Source organism: Marmota flaviventris, chromosome 2, assembly GCF_047511675.1.
Source record: "Marmota flaviventris isolate mMarFla1 chromosome 2, mMarFla1.hap1, whole genome shotgun sequence".
NCBI lineage: Eukaryota > Metazoa > Chordata > Mammalia > Rodentia > Sciuridae > Marmota > Marmota flaviventris.
Genome location: NC_092499.1, coordinates 137,988,049 through 138,004,785, shown reverse-complemented (window position 1 = coordinate 138,004,785; position 16,737 = coordinate 137,988,049).

Sequence of the window (16,737 nt, the reverse complement as noted above, 5' to 3'; positions counted from 1 at the left end):
TGAAAATCAAAAGTACTGAGATTTCATCTCACACCAGTCAGAAAGGCAATCATCAAGCATACAAATAGCAATAAATGCTGGAGAGGATGTGGAGAAAAAAAAAAACACTTTTTACACTGTTGGTGAGACTGTAAATAATTAGTAACAAACACTAGGAAAATCAGAATGGAGTTTCCTCCAAAGACTAGGCATGGAACCACCATATGACCCAGCTGTACCACTTCTCAGTATTTATCCTGGAGAATTAAAGTCATCTTACTATGTGATACATGCATACCCGGGTTTATAACAGCACAATTCACAATAGCCAAATTATGGAATCAGCCTAGGTGTCTATCAACAGATGAATGTATTTTTTAAAATGTGGTATATATACATAATGGAATTTTATTTAGCCATAAAGAAAAGCCAAATGAGGGCTGGGGATGTGGCTCAAGCGGTAGCGCGCTCGTCTGGCATGCGTGCGGCCCGGGTTCGATCCTCAGCACCACATACCAACAAAGATGTTGTGTCTGCCGATAACTAAAAAAATAAATAAATATTAAAAAAAAAAAAGAAAAGCCAAATGATGTCATTTTCAGGAAATGAATGTAACTAGAGACCACCATGTTAAGAGAAATAAATCAAACTCAGAGGGTTAAGGGCATGTTTTCTCACATATGAAGAAGCTATAGAGAAAAAAAGGAGAAAACAGTGGGAGCAGATCTTAGGAAAGGGACCAAGGGATGGGAGTCGAGGAGGAAGGGGGGGAGTGCAGGGGAGTGATATTGGCCAAATTATATTATTATATTGTGTATTGTATACATGGACAAATATGTAACAACAAACCTCATCAGTATGTACAACTATAATGCAGCAATAAAAAATGTGGGGGAAAAAAAGACTATTTGGCACTGATATTAAAAAATAAATAAATAAAACAAATAATACAAAATAGGGCTGGGGATGTGGCTCAATGGTCAAGTGCCCCTCAATTCAATTCCTAGTACCAAAAAAAAAAGAAAAAAATATATATATATAAGGTCAATGAAATAGAATCAAGAGTCCAAAAATAAATTCATATACCTATAGTCAATGACTTTCAATAAGAGTTCTAAGACAATTCAGTGGGGAAAGAATTGTCTTTTCAAAAAATGGTGATGCTGGGGCTGGGGATGTGGCTCAAGTGGTAGAGTGCTCGCCTAACATGAGTGAGGCATTGGGTTCAATTCTCAGCACCACATTAAAAAAAAAAATGAAATAAAGATATTGTGTCCACCTAAAAAAATAAAAAATACTTTTTAAAAAAATGGTGCTGGAGCTTGGATTGTTAACATGCAAAAAAGAGTGAAGCTAGACCCTTAACTCACAGTTTGTGTGTGAATTAACTCAAAATGGATCAAAGACCTAAATGTAAGAGCTAAAACCATAGAACTCTTAGAACAAAACAAGCATTAATCTTGACTTTCTTGACCTAGAGTAGGCAATGGTTTCATAAATATGAAACTGTAAGCATAAATAACCAAAAAATTGAAATTCATCAAAATTAATAATTTTCAGAGGATTCTGGGGGTGCAGCTCAGTGACAGAGAACATGTTTAGTATGCACAAAGCCCTGGGTTCAATCCCTAGCACCAAAAACAAACAAAACAAATCAACCTTTATACTTCAAAGAACACTATCAAAGAAGTGAAGAGATGCTGGGTGGGTGGTGTACACCTATAAATTCAGCTACTTTGAAGGCTGAGGCAAAAGGATGACAAGTTCAAGGCCAGCCTTGGTAACTGGGTAACTTAGTGAGACTCTGTCTCAAAATACAATTTTTAAAAATATTTTATCCGTGGGCTGGGGTTGTGGCTCAGCGGTAGAACGCTTGCCTCGCACATGCAAGACCCTGGGTTCAATCCCAGCACCACATACAAAAATAAATAAACAAGTAAAAAAAATAATTTTGTCTTTTAAATTAAAAAAATATATATTTTATCCAGCATTTTTTTTCTTCCTCCCCTGACCCCCGCAAAATACAGGTTTTTAAAAAAGGGCTCAGCAGTAGAGAGCTTGCTCCAGTATGTGTGAGGCCCTGGATTCAATCCTCAACACCACAAAAATTAAAGAAGCAGGGAAAAAACCATCAGAATGGAAGAAAATATGTGCAAATAATACATTTGATATGAATCTAATATCTAGAAAATATAAAGAACTCATAGCAAAAAGAAATCTCAATTCAAAAAAATGAATGAAGGAGCCGGGTGTGGTGGTACTTGCCTGTAATCCCAGTAGCTAGGAAAACTGAGGCAGGAAAATTGTCAATTTGAGGCCAGCCTGGGCAACTTAGTCAGACCGTGTCTTAAAATAAAAAATAAAAACAACTAGGGGGGCTGGGGTTGTGGCTCAGTGGTAGAGCACTTGCCTCACATGTGCGAGGTCCTAGGTTCGATCCTCAGCGCCACATAAAAATAAAAAAAATAAACAACTGGGGATGTGGCTCAATAGTAAAGCACTTGCCTGGCATGCATGAGGCCCTGGGTTTAATCCCCAGCCCTGCAAGGAAAAAAACAACAGTCAACATCATTAGTCATCAAGATAATGGAAATCAAAACCACATGAGATACCACTTCACACACCCACTAGGATGACTGTAGTCAAAAGACATATAATAACAAGTGTAGTGAGGATGTGGGGAAATTAGAACCCTTATAGATTACCGATAGAAATGCAATTTGGGGCAGCCACTGGAGAAAACAGTTTGGCAGTTCCTCAAAAATTTAATAGTTACCATATGACCCACAATTTCACTCCTATATATAGTGAAAGTTCATAACAGCATCACTCATAATAGTAAATAGTAATAGTAAAAAGAAAAATAAATAAATAGTCAAAGGTGGAAGCAACCCAAATGTCTACCAACTGATGAATGGACAAAGTGATACAACCACATAATGGTATATTATTTAGCCCTAAATAGGAGTGAGGTACTGATACATACTACAAATTGGTGAACCTTGAGAATATTATACCAGTCCGGTGCAGTGGCACATGCCTGTAATCTCAGCAACTCAGAAAAATGAGGCAAGAGGATCTCAAGTTTGAGGCCAACCTCGGCAACTTACCAAAATTCTGTCTCAAAACAAAAAATTAAATGGACTGGGGAGCTTCGCAGTAGTGATTTGACCTTCTCTCTCCCATTTATACTACAATATTCTCTTCCATTTTCCTCTAATACAGTTGTTTTGCAATTTATTTGTCTAATAAAAATACACCATTTACTTGAAGAAAAAAAAGAACTGGGGATATAGCTCAGTGGTACAGCATTCCTGGGTTCAATCACCACTACCACAAAAAAAGAAAAAATGAATACACTTTACTGTGAAAAATGCCAGACACATAGGCTACATGGCATATTGTTCCACTTATACAAAATTACTAGAACAGACAAATCTGCACAGATGAAAGGTGAATGCATGGTTGCTAGGAGCCAGAGAAAGGGAAGGTGAGGAACACTCTTCATGGGTACAGGGGGTTTTGTGAGGGTGAAGATGTTCTGAATGATTTTTTTTTCAATCCCCCTTGGGGATTGAACCCAGGGGTCACTCTACCACTGAGCTATGCCCCAGCCCTTTTTTTTTTTTTGAGACAGGAACTCACTAAGTCACCCAGGCCATCCTTGAACTTGTGATCCTCCTGCCTCAGCCTCCCAAGCTGCTGGGATTACAGATGTGTACCACTATGGCCAACTTGAAATTAGATAGTGGAAATGATTGTATAATACTATGAGTATACCAAAAACCGCTGAACTTTTCATTTTTCAAGGGTGAACTTTATGTTATGTGAATTACATTTCAATAAAAAATAAGTACAATTCTTCAAAGATCCATCTGGGATGACATAGAGCTTTGAGCATGGCACCCTTGCCAGTTCATTCCTTTTTTTTTTTTTTTTTGGGTGTGTGTGTGTGTGTGTGTGTGTGTGTGTGTGTGGTGCTGGGGACTGAACCCAGGACCTTATGCATATGAGGCAAGCACTCTACCAACAAAGCTATATCCCCAGCCCTCTTTTTTTAATATTTATTTTTTAGTTTTAGTTGGACACAATATCTTTATTTTATTTATTTATTTTTATGTGGTGCTAAGGATGGAACCCAGGGCCTCGTACATGCTAGGTGAGCACTCTACCACCAAGCCACAACTCCAGCCCCCATTCCACTTAATCTTGAAAGCAGATGTTCCTAATCACCCTCACCAGCTTTCTGCATGCACCTGGCACAACTGCACAGTTACCCTGTTATGTCAAATTCAATCACTGAATCATTCAACAAAGATTGCGCACCTCCTGTGGTGGGCACTGTGACTAGAAATAGCAACAGTTGGAAAGAATTCTTCACTCCTATTTAGGGCTAAATAATATACCCTTATATGGGTGTATCAATAGAGATGCACAGGCCTCACCCCCAGGGCAGTTACATAGAGTCCTGGGGTGGAGGCTGAGCATGAGTGTCTTTCTGTTGTTGTTGCATTTAAAAAGTTTTTATTACTACATTATAATAATACCTAATAGTGGAATTTGTTGTTACACATTTGTACATTGGTATCTTCTTCTTAAAATTCCCCAGAGAAGGCTATTATGCAAAAAAGTATGAGAACCGGCTGGATAGATTCATTGAGGAGGGAAAAACCTAGGTATTAGGACTTTCATCTAACAGGGAATTTTAATTAAGAAAGAAGGGTTGTAGAGAGAGGGGATTTTTGTGTATAATACAGTCCGGTGGATGGCATTCCCTTGGTCTGAACACTTTTCTTACCTGTACTAAAGTATCACAGCATCACAAGATTTGGTTAGATTTTCTAATAGCAGTACTACACCAACCAAGATCATATTAAACAGATAGTCTGTTAAAACCCTTCAGATTTTTCTTCATAGAAATGATAGGAAGGGCTGGGGATGTGGCTCAAGCGGTAGCGCACTTGCCTGGCATGCGTGCGGCCCGGGTTCGATCCCCAGCACCACATACAAACAAAGATGTTGTGTCTGCCGAAAACTAAAAAATAAATATGAAAAAAATTCTCTCTCCCTCTCTCTTTAAAAAAAAAAATAAAAAATATGAATGCATGCAGTGTATTCTTTAAAAAAAAAGAAATGATAGGAAAACTATCATGACAGGAAATGATAGGAAAACTTATTTTTGTTTGGATAGAACCCTAGAGCATAAGAGAATATATTCTGCTTTCCAGAAACCTATCAAAAATCAATTGAATTGATAAAATGCTAATCAACAGAGCATTGAGGAAAGTGAATACTTTAACACCTAATTGGTGAGGCACAGGCTGGTTCAATCTTCCTGATAACAATCTGATTATAACAAGACCTACAAAACCTGACCTGGTATTTGCTTTGGGCAAATTCACCAAAAGCAAATTACCCAAATGAAAAGTCATATATTAAGATATGCATAGCACCACTATTTATAGTTTTGAAAATTTGATAACTGTCCAAAACCCCCCAAGGTAGGGGGCTAAGCAAACTTGACAGACCATGCTGTAGCTATAAAAATGCAAAGGATATGGGAGTTTGCATGTGAGAGAATGTGAACTGGCCTCTCTGAAGCCTCCATATTCATCCACAGCATGCCTGTGCAGCAACACCTCTGTGTAGAATCAAAAAGCAAAAGAGAACTGGGTCACAAATGAACAAATACCAGAGGCTGGGGAAGTGGCTCAGAGGTAAAGCCTAGCTGGTGGGAGGCCCTAGGTTCCATCCCCAGTGTCAGGTTGGAGGGGGATTACTACATAGTTCCATGATTTTGCTTAGACGAGGTATCTAATTCATAGAAGTCAAAAGTAGAATCATAATTTCCAGAGGCTTAAGAGAGGGGGAAATAAGGAGTCAACGAATGGGCAGAGTTTCATTTCTGTAAGATGAAAACGATTTGGAGATCTATTTCTCAACACTGTAAATACACTTAACTCTACCACACTGCATACTTAAAATGGCTTAGAAGGTAAATTCTATAAAACTGAATTTTAAAAAAGATAATGTTACTGTTATTTCATTCCAGCAGCATTCTTGGAACCAGTTACCATACCAAGCACTAAGGAGCATCCATCCACCGCTGACGAGGTCTTCTATATACCAGAAAAAAAGATCATTTCGGATTTTAGTAAGTGCTACAAAAACAAGGTGACAGGATGAGAAAGTAGAACAAGAAGAAGGAAAGGGAGACAGATCTAAATAGGGTGGCCAGGCACACCAGTAAGGCCAACAACTCAGGAGGCTGAAGAAGGAAGGATGAAAGTTCAAGGACCATGTGGGAAGCTTAGTGAGACCTTGTCTAAAATTTTTTAAAATAAAAAGGGCTGGCATGTAGCTCAGTTGAAAAGCACCCCTGAGTTTAAGCCCCAGAAGTGATAAAGGAAGTGGGGGCCAGGCAAGGTGGCACATGCCTGTAATCTCAGCGGCTGGGGGCTGAGGGGCTAAGGCAGGAGGATCATGAGTTCAAAACCAACCTCAGCAACTTAGCAAGAGCCTAAACAACTCAGTGAGACCCTGTCTTTAAATAAAATACAAAATAGGGCTGGAGATATGGTTCAGGGGTCAAGTGCCCCTGAGTTCAACCCCTGGTACCCCAAAAAACCAGGTAGACAGACACACTACCATTTACTCTAAACTGAATGTTTAGTAAAAGAGGCCACACACAAAACAGTACATGTTCTGTATTTCTATGTACAAAGGTCAATGTCAGGCAAGACTCGACAATGGCTTGAAAGTCAGCATAGTGGTTACCCTTGGCTGAGGGCTAGTCATTTGTAGAGGTACAAGAGGGTCTCCAGATGATAGGGGAGGCAGTGTCCGAAATGTTCTGTTTGCTGATCTGTATAGCTAGCTAGCTACAGGATGCATTTGCTTTGTGAAAACTCCTTAAGGTGTACATTTAGGATTTGTGTAATCTTTTGAATACATGTTGCACTTGATAAAAATCTTACATTAAAAAAATTCTAAGCTAGGCATGGTTGTGTAATCCCAGTGACTCAGGAGGCTGGGGCAGGAGGATCGAAAGTTCAAGACTAGCCTCAATAATTTAACGAGGCCTAAATCGACTTAGCAAGACCCTGTCTCAAAATAAAAAATAAAAAGGGCTAGGGATGTGGCTCAATAGTTAAGTGCCCTGGGTTCAATCCTCAGTACAAAAAAATAATAAATCTCAACTAGGTGTGGTGGTACATGCCTGTAATCCCAGCAATTTGGAAGACTGACTCAGGAGGATCAGAGAAGTTCAAGGCTAGCCTCAGCAATTTAGCACAACAGTCAGTAACTTAAGGCCCTCTCTCAAAATAAAAAGTAACAAAAGCACTGGGGATATAACTTAGTGGTAGAGCAATCCTGGGTTCAATCCCCAGTACCACAAAAACAAATAAATAAAATTTTAAAATTCTATTGAAGGACTTTAAGAAAAAGAATATCAGTGTTTTTAAAAGATGATTTTTTAAAAATTTTTTTAGTTGTAGATGGACCCAATACTTTTTATTTTTCTGTGATGCTGAAGGTCAAACCTAGTTCCTCACACGTACTAGGCCAGCGCTCTACCACTGAGCTACAACCCCAACCCCTAAGATGATTCTGACTACCATGTGGAAAATGGGATCTAGGGAGAAAGGAGAGAAACCCAGGAAAGGGATGATGGTTACTTGGGCTTGGGGAAAAGAACAGAGTTAGAAAAAAGAGGATGAATACTAAATGTATTTTGGAAGTTTAATAAACAAGGCCGCACTTATGGATAGGATGTGTGGGGTTAGGCAAGAAAGGAATCAAGGATGCCACCCAGGTTCTAGCCTGAGCAATTAAGTGGATGAGATAAACTGCCTGTTATCTATTTGTGTCACACATACCAGATGATCTCCAGATGAACTCCAGGACTAGGTGCAGTGCCCGGCACAAAGGAAGCATCCCTCAAATATTTGTTGAATAAATGAAATGACAGCCTTCCTCGGGCAGATTCAGAATCTGAGTGTGCACACGATAAGAAAGCACATACAGACCAGGCGCCATGGTGCACACCTTCAATCCCAGCAACTCAGGAGGCTGAGACAGCAGGATCATAAGTTCAATGACAACCTCAGCAACTTAGCAAGATGCTGTCTCAAAATAAAACAAATTAAAAGGGCTGGGGATGTAGCTCAGTGGTAGAGCACCCCTGGGTTCAATTCCCAGTACAAGAGAAAGAGAGAGAGAGAGAGAGAGAGAGAGAGAGAGAGAAAGAGGGAGGAAGGGAGGGAAGGAGGGAAGGAAGGAAGAGGGGAAGGGAAGGAAAGGAGAAGGGAAGGAGAAAACAGATATACTCATGATGAGAAAGAGCTTGCAAATGAACAGAACAAGGAGTGGACTGCGATGGTTGGGTGGGGGCTGAGTTCCCTGCGACTGGGGTATTTAAGCAAAGGACCTGTGTCAGGAGGACAGTGTGTGAGAGGGACCACAAGGACAGGGACCCCAGAAATCTACACTATCTTCCATGCTTCTACACTATCTTCCACGCACATTCGTCTACACTGCCTGATTCTGTTACCATGGAAAGATGAAAAGCAGCTCACTCACACCCTCCAAATGCACACCCTTTTTCCTAAACCAGATGCTCTGGGCACACAGCATAATCTGTGAGCAAACATCCCAGCCCAGGGACCAAACAACCCCCCTTTTGTTTACAAGCCAGAGGCCAAGGGCCGGAGGCCAGTACCAGGGAATAAAAATGCATTCAGTTTAAAAATGTAAAAGTGTTTTCATGCCGAAACCAAATGGGTCGGTCAGTTTCTGAGGTTCCTTTATGTGATTTTCCATACTTTGGTTGAGGACTCTGTTGACTACTATCCTCCACTGCTTTTCTCTGGCTCCTCCTTCTAGTCTTAGCTAATTTCCCCTTCTCTGAATGCTCGCCACCCTGAAACTTGGAACCAGCCAACAACCAGGCTCCTGTCACGGTTGAGAGGAGTCCTGATGTCTTCTCACCCAGTGGGTCTGTTACTCAGATTAGAGCTTGGGCCTGGATTCAAGTTTCAACTTCATGTATTACCTGATGACTTTACCAAGCTGCTGTTGAGGCACATTTATGTTTTTCATTCAAAATCACTGCACTTCCTCTCAGCTGGGCATGGTGGCACACGCCTGTGATCTCAGCAATTCAGGAGGCTAAGGCAAGAGGAACACACACATTCAAGGCCAGACTCAGCAACTTAGCAAGGTCCAGTCTCAAAAAATAAAAAGGGCTGGGAATGTAGCCCAGTGACAGAGGGCCCCTAGGTTTAATCCCCAGTACCACCAAAAAAAAAAAAAAAAAGAAAAGAAAAAGACTCATCTCCTCTTCTATCTCCTCTCCTATTCCCAGACATTGATCAGCCACATCCATGGGCCCCAGAGCGATTTTAGAGGCTTGCATATGCTGTAAAAAGGAACACACCCAGGCCTGGGTTGCATATTTGGTCTGCAAAGTAGACGGACGTGAAAGAAATGCCTTAGAAAGATCTATTTTTATAGGGCTCTGCTCAAAACCTTTCTAACCGGGCCAGCTGGACATCTGGACAGCCCATCTCATGTGTGAGTCCAGAGAAAGACCATTTCCGGAAGAACATCAAGTCCTCGCTTGGAAATCAAAACGAGGGAGGGCTGGAGCCAGAGCCCCAGGTTGGGCAGGGTTAGAGGTGGGCAGTGAACCCAGACCCAGGAGGGCTAGTCACTGACTGAATCCCCACCCACCCAAAACCCAACCCATCTTCATCCACCAGCTGGAAGGGCCCTGTTGGAGGGTGTAGGAGCCTTTTGGGGGAGCCGAGTGTCTTTCCCTGATCCACTGCCCCCCTTTCAAGCCCCAGCCCTGGCAGAACTTGTCAAACACTCGTTTTTGCATTTTGTCTAAGAAAAAGTCAACCCTGTCAATGAACTCAAGAGCAGATTTAAAATCTCTGACTTCTTGCTCCAATCCTATTGCTCTGTAGCTCTGGCTTTGAATCCTCTTAGGAATCAATTCCTGAATCATAGCAGATGTCAGGAGAGCAGAGTTGCCAGGTGAATGGGTTGGTCCAACCAGCCTCTGCCAGTTTTCAATTATGCCACTGAGTCCTGGTGGAGCCCAGTTCAGCTGTACAGGGCAACTTCCTCACCAGAGAGAGGAATTTGGACTTCATCTCTAACTCAAATGCCTGTGCCACTTCCTTGGCCAGCAAACAACATTGAACCTATCTAATTCCTATTGTGTTCACTGATTTGTTCAATCATCTAAAAACATTTACTGAAGATGTAGCGTTGGTCCATGCCTGTAATCCCAGTTACCTAGGCAGCCAAGGCAGGAGGATTGCAAGTTTAAGATCAGCTTGGGCAATTTAGCAAGACTCTGTCTCAAAATAAAAAATAAAAATGGGCTGGGCATGGTGGTACAAGCCCTTAATCCCAGATACTCAGGAGGCTGAGGCAAAAATTCAGGTTCAAAGACAGCCTCATTAATTTAGTGAGACTGTAAGCAACATAAAAAGACCCTATCTCAAATTTTAAAAAATAAATAAAAAGGGCTGGGGATATGGTTCAGTGGTAGAGTGCCCCTGCCCCTGAGTTCAGTTCCCAGTAGCCCTCTCCCCCACCAAAAAAATTATTGAAACCAGCCTAGTTGGCACACACCTGAAATCCTAGCTACTCAGGAACTTGAGGCAAGAGGATTACAAGTTCAAGACCAACCTGGACAATGTAGTGAGACCCTCCGAAACAAAAACAGAAAAGAGGATAAAGATGTAGCTGAGTAGTAGAGCCCTCCTGGGTTTGTTCTCCAGTAACACATACACACAAATATATATATATATATATATATATATATATATATATATATATATATATATATATACACACACACACACACACACAAAGTCTATATATATAAAACTGTCAAGCTGAACAGAACCAGGAGTCACGCAGAACTTGAGTTTGTGTAATGATTACTGAGTTTGTATAATGATTATTGAGTTTATATAATGATTGTTTTAAGGTGAAGACATTTGAGATTAAACAGATACAGAAAGAAGCCTTCCCACATCTTTTCTTATCTGACCAAAAGCAGAAACTTCTAAGAAATGAAGGATGGCATAAATACTGTCTTTGGGAGTGGGTCTACTTCAAGGAAAGAGATCAAGAGTTTATCTACCATAAATCCCCTCCTGGGAGAGTTTTATGGCCCTGAAGATGAAAGACCATTCATGCCTGTGTAGACAAACAGTTTCACAAACTTTCTTTAGTGCTCCTAAAAATCCCGTTTGTATTTCCTAAAGAAGCCTATTTGTTCCTCGCAGGGGAGTCTTCCTTCCCCTGTCCCTCTTCTCTGCCAACTTAGGTGTAAGTCTCAGTCCCTATTGTACCGCTCTAACGGATTACCTGAGACTGCAAACCTTATAAAGAACAGAGATGAGTTTCTTATGGATCTGGAGGCTGGGAATCTAGTCAAGGGGCCCACATCTTCTTATTGCATATTGCATCATACCATGGCAGAAGGCAGAAGAGGAGAGAGACAGAGAGACAGAAGAGAGAGTGAGAAAAGAGAGAAGTGGGGAATAGAGATCATATTCAGAAGAGAGAAAGCAAAAGCTCAAATTCACAGCCCTCTTATAATCAGCATTAATCCCTTATGAGGGTTGTGTCCTCATGATCTGAATCCCTCCATTACACCCCACCTCCCAACTCTGTTGCATTAGGGATTAAGTTTCCAACATAGGAGAGGTTGGGGGGTCATTCAAACCATACCATTATATAAGCCCCCAATTCTAACACCTGCTGTGGTCTGGGTATGGTCTGAGTGTTCTCCAGGTACCATTGTGATTAAAGAAGGAGTCCCAAGGGTTGTGCTATTAGGAGGTGGTGGCAACTTGAAGAGGTGGAGCCTTATGGGGGTGCTCCCTGTCCTGGGAGAGGGTGGTGGCTCTGTAACAGGGGCCTTGCTTTTTTTTTTCTCCTTTCCTATAAAAGCATTTTTGCACCCCTGAGTACCCTGTCCCTCATACACACACACACACACACACACACACACACACACACACATAGAAGAAGGGCCTTGTGACAGAAGTCCCCCTTCCTTCTCCTGGAGTTGGACTTTCCAAATAAAGTCATTTTCCTTGCCTCAACATCTTGTCTCTCAACCTAAGTGGCAAGTAGGAGTGTGTCATGTTGTAACAGGACCCCAGTCCCTTTTTCTGACTTCCTGTTTGTCAATGTGATTTTCCATACACATGTTCCCATCATGATGTACAACATTCTGCCACTCTCACCAAAGGCCAGCTGATCCCCACCCAAAGCCCTGGCCACTTAATCTTGAATTCTGAATCTCCCAAACTGTGAACTAAATAAATCTTTTACCTTCATAAAGTTAACCACCTCAGGTATTTTGTTATCGTTATGAAAACTAACTAATACATGAAATCCTTTAAGTGACCACTGAGTACTCCTGAATGTGTTGCATGCATAAATAAACTCCTTTTCTCTTGCTAATTTGTCTTTTATCAGTTTAATTTGCAGATCCCCAGGTACTAATCATAAGAGGGTAGAGAAAAATATTTTTCTCCCCAAAAGTGGATTAGTGGTTTGTGCTGAATCTTCTCCCCACTTCCCTCAATATTTGGGATTGAGCCCAGGGGCACTTTACTACTGAGCTACATCCCCAGTCCTTTTTTATTTATTTTGAGACAGGGTCTTACCAAGTTGCCAAGGCTGGCCTCGAACTTTTGGTCTTCCTGCCTCAACCTCATGAGTAGCTGAAATTACAAGCATGTAATACCACACCCAGCTTAAGCTGAATCCTCCAGTTCTCAACAGAGCCCTTAAGTCCTCACCTAATACTTCCAACCGCTTGATCCTAAGATGGCTAAACCTGTCTCACTAGGCCCCTGGAAGTTGTCACAGATCCTAGCCTTGTTCCACTTCCATCTTTACTAAGTTTCTTCAAACCTTAGAAAAGGAACTACCTGGGGACATGGCCTTGAGCCAAAACCTATTGTTTTTTCCTCAGCACTTTCTCAGTTCTACATTTTTTTTTTATCTTTCTAGAATCTAGAGCCTATACTAATGTCTCAAGTCCAGAGAGTGGTGACCTGACCGCAAGCCCAGTCCCCTTCAAAATCTCACAAACAGCCAGGTACAGTGGTGCATGGCTATAATCCCAACTACTGGGGAGGCTGAGGCAGGAGGATCACAAGTCCAAGACCACCCTGGGGCAACTTAGTGAGATCTCAAAAATAAAAAATAAAAAAAACTGGAAGTGTGGCTCAGTAGTAGAATGCCACTGGGTTCAACCCCGCCAGCGCGCATGACACACACACACACACACAGTCTCAGAAGCAAAGCAATTTATGGAATAGTTTTCAGTTTTCCAATGACCCAGTGTATACTTTCTAAATCAGATACTCCCATATTCCCAAAGGGCAAAGGTCCATTCTCAGAGATAGTGTTGCTTGACCTTAAAGGAGAAAAGGAAAATGTGCCTAAGGGCCCTCTAATAAGTGTGGCTGCTCTCTGAATCTACTACTAAGCTGGTTCTTGCGTGTCACACCACCATCTCACTGTGGAACCTGCCAGGTCCCAAGCTGAGCCCAGGCTCCTTAAAGGCTGCTTGGAGCTACCCCACAAAGACACAGCTGAAGCTTTGAAATTACCATGTGTAAAGGCACAAATTGCATTCTTAGCCCAGGATGAGGGTGGCCCTCCTCCTCTGCCGCTGTCCGGGGTGTAGAGGAGGGGTTCATTCCTATGCAGTGTTGTAAAGTTAAGCACAGGTGAGGCATCCAGGAATTTGGAAATAAACTGCCCATGAGTAAGTGGATCCATACAGGGAGATGTGAAAGTCAACAGTGCTAAGGGGGCAGCATAAAAATAGGGGTGTTTCTTTCAGGTCAGGGCAGACCCAGGGAGAAGGCAAAGCTTGGTGTTTTTGCTGCTCAGCGGTGCAAAGACACACTCCCCAACCTCTGCCCCTTTGGGTTAGTTTGTATTTGTAGTTGAAGGATTAAAAGGGGCTGGAGGGAACCACAAAGTTTGCATGCCACTAGTCATCAAGATAACATGAGGACATGAAGGAATCATGGAGTTTCAAGTCCTCCAAACTGGCATTGAACCTGGCCCTGCCATTTTTGTAGTGGGATCAGCTACATAAAGTGCAAGTCTCTTTGTTCAGAAATGATTAAGAATTTGGGAACATGGCTCAGTAGTAGAGCAGAAACGATTAAGAATTGTGTCCAGCATGGTGGAACGCTCCTAGAAACACAGCAGCTCTGGAGGCTGAGGCAAGAGGATGGCAAATTCAAGGCAAGCCTGGGCAACTCAAGGAGAACTTGTCTTAAAATAAAACAAAAAGGGCTGGGGATGTAGCTGTGTGGTAAAGCACCCCTGGGTTCAGTCCTCAGTATCATGTCAGGGAGTGGGGGAAGAAATTCTGGAAGGTCTCCCAACACCCTTGACCTTCAGAATTAGCATCCATCCTGGGCTCCTGCCTTCCTGGAGTGATGGCCCCCTACTGGCTGCCCAGCACCTCCCAGGGCACTTTCCACAGTGCTGCCCTGGACTCCCCCACAATCCCTTTCTTACGCACCCCAAGCCTCCTTTATCCCTGCTGCATCTGTCAAAATCTCTTCCTACAATTCTTCCCCAAGGTGACCACCAGTGGCCACATTTTTTTTTTCTTTTGTACTGAGGGTTGAACCCAGAGGCACTTTACCCCTGAGCTACATTCCCAGTCCTTATTTTTTGAGACAAGATGTAGCATGTAGCTGAACTGCCCAGGCTGACCTAGAACTTGCGATCCTCCTGCCTCAGGCTCCCAATTTGCTGGGATTACATGCATGCCCCACTGTGCCTGCCCCAGCAGCCACATTCAATGGCATCGTGCTGCTCACTTCTCATGAAACAAGCCCTATATCCTAAACATGGGACATTCCCTCCTTTGCCATCTCCCAAAGGACAGGCCCATTGGTGATGCCCTGAGCCATGACTCCCCATACCAGGTTTGTAGGCCCCGCCCAGGGGATTAAGTATGGATCCCAGCCAACTCTCCCCTCCCCTCCTCCCATTGAGCCCCTCTATTTCTGCTCTTCCAGCAAAACTCCTTCCCTTACAACCTTGGCTGCAGCCTGTCCCTCCCCATGCTCACTGACCACCCTCATCTTCACCAAATCGTGTACCCATTTCACAGTCGGGAGGAAGAGGCACAGAGGTTTCCAGGCTCTGAGATCAAAAAGTAGAGTCTCTTGAGAGCTGACTCCCCTGGAGAGAAACCCTTCTGCTGTCACGGCCGGCAGCTCCCAGCACCCACCTCCCTCAGCCCACTAGCCTGCGGCAGGGGGCAGGGGGCAGGGGGCAGGGATGCGGGCACCCCGCCCAGGCAAGCACCCAGGCAAGCCCCGGAAGCTGTGACAGCCTCCCCACGGAGCTTTCAGATGGAGCTGTTTTTAGAAGAGGAGAGCGTGTGACAGAGAGGCCACAAATGGGACTCTTTGTCGGGGAAAGCATAAATACACATTTAACTGCCAATGATGTTAACTCATTAGCCCTGGCTGGGCAGCCGTCCTGCTCCTAGCCCCTGAGCCAGTCCACACCAGGCCGGCTGGCACGGAGCGGAGCGTGGGCACGCAGCCTTCCTGCTCAGGCGGCGACGACAGCAGCATCCTGACATGGAGCAGATGCACATTCCCAGGGAGACCAGGTCCCAAGACCTTGGCAGGGACCCCCGCAGCTGCCCATCTCCAGCAAGCTCATCAAAAGGTGGTGAGGCGTGGGAGCCGGGCCCTCGGGGGGGCCACCATGGGACCCGCCAGGCTGCCATCAGGTCTTGGCAGGAAGAGAAAACTTTTTGCTCTGAGAGAGGGCGGAGAGAAAGGCAGTGCGGCCTTATAGGCCAACCCCTGCCAGTCTTCAGGGATGGAGAACAAAACCCTTTTCTCTCTAGGTCCTTGAGCCCTCTGCCAGGCTGCACCATTGATTGGTTCTTTCCCAGCTCCCTTGGCACTGGGAGGTGTGGCAGTCAGAACTGCCCAGTGCTCATTGAGGAGAGGCCCTGAATGGGCACATCCAGGAGGCCCGCCAGAGCCTGCCCCCTAAGGAGACTGAGGCACGGGCTTTGCATTCAGAGAGCCCTGTATTCACCACCCAGCTCCTTAACGCTGCACCGGTGGGGTCCCCTTACTACGGGGATGGGGCATGTTCATAAAAATGGCAAGGTGCAGAATGCATGGCTAGTGTGCCACCATTCAAAGAGGAGGGGCGTTTGCCTATGTGTGCATAAAGTGTCTCTGGAAGAATAAACAAAAGATGAGCTCTTTGGATTTCCTCTAGGAAGGGAAACTGGGCAGACAAGGAACAGGGGAGAAGCAAGACTTTTCAAAGTACAGTCTTAGTTCAAGAGAGCCTCAGTTTCCTCATCTGTAATATGGGATAATAAGGCAAACAAGCATAATAGCTAAATCTTTTCAGTAGTCATCCCTCAGCATCCATAGGGATTGGTTTCCAAGACTCCCTCAACTACCCAAATCTGAGAATGCTCAAGTCTCCTATGTGAAAGGGTATTCTATTTGCATACAAACTATGCATATGCTCCCATATACCATTTTTTGAAGAGGTATTGGGGATGGAACCCACAGCCTCATGCATGCCAGGCAAGTGCTCTACCATTGAGCTAGACCCCAAGTCCCCTTGGGGACTATTTTAAATTTTAAGTCATTTTAAAATTTAGTTTTGAGATAGGGTCTTGCTAAATTGCTG